Source organism: Hordeum vulgare, chromosome 3H, assembly GCF_904849725.1.
Source record: "Hordeum vulgare subsp. vulgare chromosome 3H, MorexV3_pseudomolecules_assembly, whole genome shotgun sequence".
Lineage (NCBI taxonomy): Eukaryota > Viridiplantae > Streptophyta > Magnoliopsida > Poales > Poaceae > Hordeum > Hordeum vulgare.
Window position 1 is genome coordinate 321,889,692 of NC_058520.1, and position 6,249 is coordinate 321,895,940.

The window sequence follows — 6,249 nt, forward strand, 5'->3', positions numbered from 1 at the left end:
GAGTTCAAATAAGTTCAAAAAATCATTGCAGAACATATGACCAAATTAATACAAGTTCATCATCACATTAAAGCCAAAGAACAGTAGTGATCAAATGTTATTGTTGCAAAAAATTAATACATAAAGTTCTCTCATAAAACAACATACAACTATGTAAAACATTTAAATGCAACGACAAACGCGATCAAAATCTCAACTAAGGTAACAATTGACCCAACAACATAATGATACCAAGCCTCTTTATCAATGGCATATTTTCTAATATTCCTAATCTTCAAGCGCATTTCATCCATCTTCAAGCGCATTGCATCCATCTTCAACCGCATCGCATCGATCTTCATCTTGCGATCATCGATGACATCGGCGACATGCAACTCCAGTTCCATATTCTTATCCTCAATTATTTTCAATTTTTTCTTCAAATATTTGTTTTCTTTTTCAACCAAATTTAACTTCTCGACAAGAATTTTATGTGGGTTGGAATTTGCGGTTCACATACCTCCTAGATTAAAAACATATATGTCACATTGGTCGTCATAGTTGTCATAAACACTAAATAAAACAAATAGTTATAAAAGATAATATATACCACATCCGAACCATAGATAGGACGAGGGCCGACGGAGGCGGATACCAAAACCATCGCACTATATAATAACAAAAAATAATTAAAGTGATTAATTTATACAAGTATGTATCTAAATCATACAAGTAATATTTTTTTGATTTTAAAAAGAAGATAAGAACAAGAGGCTCACCACGGTGGTGCTCGCAGTTGGTGTGCACGGCCAAACCTAGACAAATATTAAGGAAAATGAAGCTTGGAGGTCGAGTTTGGAGAGGAGAAAGCTTAAGTAGAGTGGCTCGGGCATTTCATCGAACATGTCATGTGCATGAACTAGAGTGGCAAGAGCATGGCATGGTCACACTTCAACAACCCAAAAACAGGGGATATGGCGGGCAGGGGCGAGGGTTTATATAGGAAAAACTATAGTCCCGGTTCTTGCCATGCCTCGGGACTAAAGGCCCCTGCTTCCCGCCTTCTTGTCCGCCGAAAAAGGGCCTTTAGTCCCGGGTCGTGGCTCCACCCGGGACTAAAGACCCCCTTTAGTCCCGGTTGGAGCCACGCTCCGGGACTAAAGGCCCTTGCTTCCCGCCTTCTGTTCTGCCCGAAAAAGGGCCTTTAGTCCCGGGTCGTGGTGCCTCCCGGGACTAAAGGGGTCTTTAGTCCCGGATCGAGCCCCGAACCGGGACTAAAGATCCACCTGTATAAGCGGGAGTTAGAAAATTTCGAACCCAAATCGTCCATTTTCTCTTCTTCTTCCTCTCGTTCTCCTGCCCGGCGCAGCAAGCGACGAACTCGACGACGCCGTCAGGCTGCCCACCGTCCTTCTCGCCGCCGCCTGCCGTCCTCCTCGCCGTCGCTGTCGTCCTGCTCGCCGCCGCCGTCGTCCTCCTCGCCGCGCGCCGCCCTCCTCGCCGCGCGTCGCCGTCCTCCTCGCAGCGCGCCGCCGTCCTCCTCGCCGCGCGCCGCCGTCCTCCTCGCCGCGCGCCGTCGACACCCCCGGCCGGTAAGCCCCACGCCCCTCCTCCCCAACACTCCGGCCAGCACAAGCAAAATCTGAAAAAGGAGAAGAAAGGAAGAAAAAGGAGAAGAAAAGAAGAAAAAGGAGAATAAAGGAAGAAAAAGGAGAAGAAAGGAAGAAAAGGAGAAGAAAGGAAGAAAAAGGAGAAGAAAGGAAGAAAAAGGAGAAGAAAGGAAGAAAAAGGAAAAGAAATGAAGAAAAAGGAGAAGAAAGGAAGAAAAAGGAGAAGAAAGGAAGAAAAAGGGAAGAAAGAAAGAAAAAGGAGAAGAAAGGAAGAAAAAGGAGAATAAGAAAAGGAGGAGAAGAAAAGAAGAAAAAGGAGAATAAGAAGAGGATCAGGATAGGAGAAGAAGAGGAAAAATAGAAGAGGAGAGGAGACGAAGTAGTAGAAGAATAGGAGAAGCAGAAGTAGAAGTAGAAGAATAGGAGAAGTAGAAGTAGAAATATAATTTTGCTATTGTATATGCTTAAGTGTTAATAGTTTAATTTTTCTATTGTATATGCTTAAGTGTTAATAGTTTTTTTTTAGCAAGAAAATTAATAGAACTAGTTTAATTTTGCTATTGTATATGCTTAAGTGTCCGGGATTGGGCTCCGCTAGGCTGGTATTTTAGAGTTTAGGTTCTAGCCAAGACCCGGGACTAAAGGTCCTCCTATATAAAACGAGCCTTCGAAGTTTCCAACCCCTCTTATATAGTTTGTTAGTTTATTAGTTAATCAAATGTCCGTTTTTTGCAGAACTATGGATCCACATATCAGGAACCTCGAAGAGGAAGAACTTCTCGAAGATATAATCAAAGACGGCCCCGATGTTGAACCAGCCGAATCTCCGACGTCATATCTAAATGACTCCGGATATGGAATGGAGGTCGAGCGACACGAAGATGAAGCCGATGGGGCAGGAGATAGGTCCAATGGCGGAGAAGGTGATGATAGCTCCACTGATGGAGAAGCCGGTGAAGAAATAATAAAGTCCGGCGAGGTATACATATGAAGTTCGACAATCACTTGTAATATGTGAAAAATATTGGAGATAGCTCTATATTGTATACATATACATTCATTTGATGAATGTTTCTCCCTCTTAGGCCTCCACATCGAGCAAATCTACGAAACGAGGCCCGACTAGAAAGTTGGATGCACGGACGCATTACACCTTTGAGGTGATAAAGCCTACGGGCGAACCCAAGCTTCCTAAGAATGCTGCTGACACATTCAAGAAGCAATGCGGAGTTCTCGTTAGGGATCACGTCCCGATCAGCGTTCGGGAGTGGAACAAGCGCAAAGGGGCAGCCGATAGTGACTATGTCGCCGAAAGGTACAAAGATAATCTTTGGAATGATCTCATGTCACATTTCAACCTGCCAGAATGTGAGAATGAAGACGCCGCAGACAAACTGAGGGCCAAAGTCAAGCAGTGGACTCTAAAGAAGATGGCCGAACTGTTCCGTAGCTGGAAGAAGAAGCTATGGAAAAACTATCTGGAGACCAAGAAAGTGCCAGTATTCGAGGGGTATCTAGCCAAGGAGGCGAATCACTGGAAGGAATTTCAAGAGTACAAGGAGTCAGAAGATGCCCAGGCATTATCAGAAAAGAACAAGATAAATGCCGACAAGAAGAAATATCACCACAAGCTGGGGCCAGGGGGCTATGAGACTGCCATCCCAAAGTGGGAAAAGAAAGAGCAAGATCTGATAGATAAAGGCATCGTACCTGAACCACTCCGTGATGAGTGGGAAGTGAGAGCAAGAAATTGGTTCCTTGCGCATGGTGGGTCGTACGACGAAAAAACAGGGGACCTCATCTGCAATGACAATCTTAGGATACCAAGACACTTACAGAAGCCGAGAGAGAGCAAAGAAGCGGCAGCAGGATGAGGAGAATGACAAGTTCAACCAGTTGCTTGCTAGGATTAATGAGCAACAGAAGCAGATTGATGAGCTTAGAGGAGTACCGCGCCAGGAAGATCCTGCACTTGATACTGCCGGCGCCCCATCTAAGCGGAAAAGCAGCGTGGCCGAATTTGAGGCCCCGCCCGGCGATGAACGAAGAATAATACAGGGCAGTTCCGGCTACCCCATGGATGGAATCAAGGAGTCAACATCATGTGAACTCCATCAGAAATTCAAGAACATATCCATGAAGGTGGCTGTTGGACAAGCTTTACCTTCTGGCCCTGATGCACGCTCGCATGGCCGTGAGATTCCAGCTGGCTTTGCTAAAGTCGGGGTGGATGAAATCATGACGGGGTTTAGTGATATGGAGCTCGACATAGCTGGACCCAAAGATGTGAGGACACTCGGAGAAGTACTAGGTGGAGTCATCCTATGGGACAAGAACTACATCAAGCTTCCAGGCTCGGCCCCAAGGACAACACCGCCTCTGAGTCGTTGCAGGTCACCTACACCTCCATTACCTCCAAGCTCTCCACATGACGTCGGCCAGCACAACACGAGTCCATCTCTATCTCCGCCGCCGCCCGCTCCGGATACAAAGCCTGAGCCTGCCACGGATACGAAGCAGGAGCGTGCCACCAAGAACGCTCCGCCGCTGCCCGCTCCGGATACAAAGCCTGAGCCTGCCACGGATACAAAGCGGGAGCGTGCCACCAAGAACGCTCCGCCGCCGCTCGCTCCAGATACAAAGCATGAGTCTGCCACGGATACAAAGCGGGAGCGTGCCACCAAGAACGCTCCGCCGCCGCCCGCTCCGGATACGCAGCCTGAGCCTGCCACAGATACAAAGCGGGAGTGTGCCACCAAGAACGCTCCGCCGCCGCCCGCTCCGGATACAAAGCCTGAGCCTGCCACGGATACAAAGCGGGAGCGTGCCACCAAGAACGCTCCGCCGCCGCCCGCTCCGGATACAAAGCCTGAGCCTGCCACGGATACAAAGCGGGAGCGTGCCACCAAGAACGCTCCACCGACGATTCCTAAGCCACAGAGCACCCCAAAGCGCAAACGGTCGCCCCTCCCAAAGGTACGTCATGCTAATCTTCCTATCGGACCTTATGATCGTACCCCCTTCCATCACAGTATGACTTACACCATAAGCCTGATGACTATACACGCACATTGCCAGCACAACACGAGTCCATCTCGATCACCGCCGCCGGACTTGGGTCGTCCGTCTCTGCCGCCGCCCGCTCCGGATACTAAGCGGGAGCGTGCCACCAAGAACGCTCCGCCGATGATTCCTAAGCCACAGAGCACCCCAAAGCGCAAACTATCGCCCCTCCCAAAGGTACGTCATGCTAATCTTCCTATCAGACCTTATGACTTACACCATAAGCCTGATGACTATACACGCACATTGCAGAAGGAAGTGAAAAAGAGCAGATCACGTGCAAGTGCAAGTGGGAGCAAATCAAGTTCAACTACAAGCAAGAAAAAATCAGACGTTCCTCAGCTTGGACAACGGGCCAAACAGTCGATCCCACCCCTCAAGGTGTTAACCGAGAATGTTCCCCCTTCGATGCAGGGTCTAGCTTTAGAAAGTGCAAAGAAGTTGGCGGCTGCATGTGGTGTCTCGGTTGAAGAATTGCTGTCTTCCCAAGACGACAAGATACCCAAGGCTGTGGTAGCCCCTAAGCCACAGTTTGTCTTGGGTGAGCCTTTGTTCAGCAAAGATGATCTCCCAACAAATATGCGTTACTTGCATCAATGGTACTTAAGTGAATCAATGAATGGGAGAACGATGATCGTGTTGAGTGTCCCCAAGGAGTACTACGGCCGCCCTGAACAAATCCATATCGACTTTGATGAACTCTTCCAGATGTACAATGGCGACGCCCTCGACAAATCGCTTATGAGTTGCTATTGTCTATAAGTTTTTCAATTCGTTGTCTACATATATATAACTTGTTTAGTTATTTCAATTCATTGTCTATATATAACTTGTACTCTATTATGCAGAATGAAGATTCTGTATTGTAAAAGTAAGTGCATCCTAAATATTGGGTTTATTGACCCAGATAAAATACATATAGCGACGCTAACTAATTATCCCAAGGAGATGGAGGAAAACCTTCTAAGGTTTCTAATAGATCAAAATTTCTGTGACCACATACTGTTTCCATACAACTTCAGGTGAGGGTCTTTACTCTGTTGTGTCCATTCACTTATAAGTGTAATTGATAAGTTACTGACACTTATATATATATACATGTGCAGCTTCCATTGGATTCTGTTGGACATTCAAATTGATAAGGGAATAGTTGATGCCTTCGACCCATTATCGAGACCCTTGAAACAGTTCCAAAGCCTGCAGGACATGCTCCAAGGGTAATTTTAATCATTCTTGCGCTCTATCGGTCTCTTTCGATGACTTTCTGATATATCAATTAATGAAAAACTGAGCAAATCATTATCCTTGTCGGGCAGGGTTTGGAAGCGGTTCAAGTGCGTGACTCCCGGTAACTTTCATGAGAAGCTGACCTTTAAAGCGGCTTAGGTTAGTAGTAGTATGATATACTTCTATTAATTTTTAATACATTTATGATGCTAGATTATTATTTTGATTATATATATTCTATTCTCGTAAAGTGCAACCAGCAGCCACGGGGAACGCATCTATGCGGATACTATGTTTGCGAGACCATTCACATGTTTACCTCTGAGCACAAGGATCACAGATTCGACGTAAGCAATGAACATTCACACCT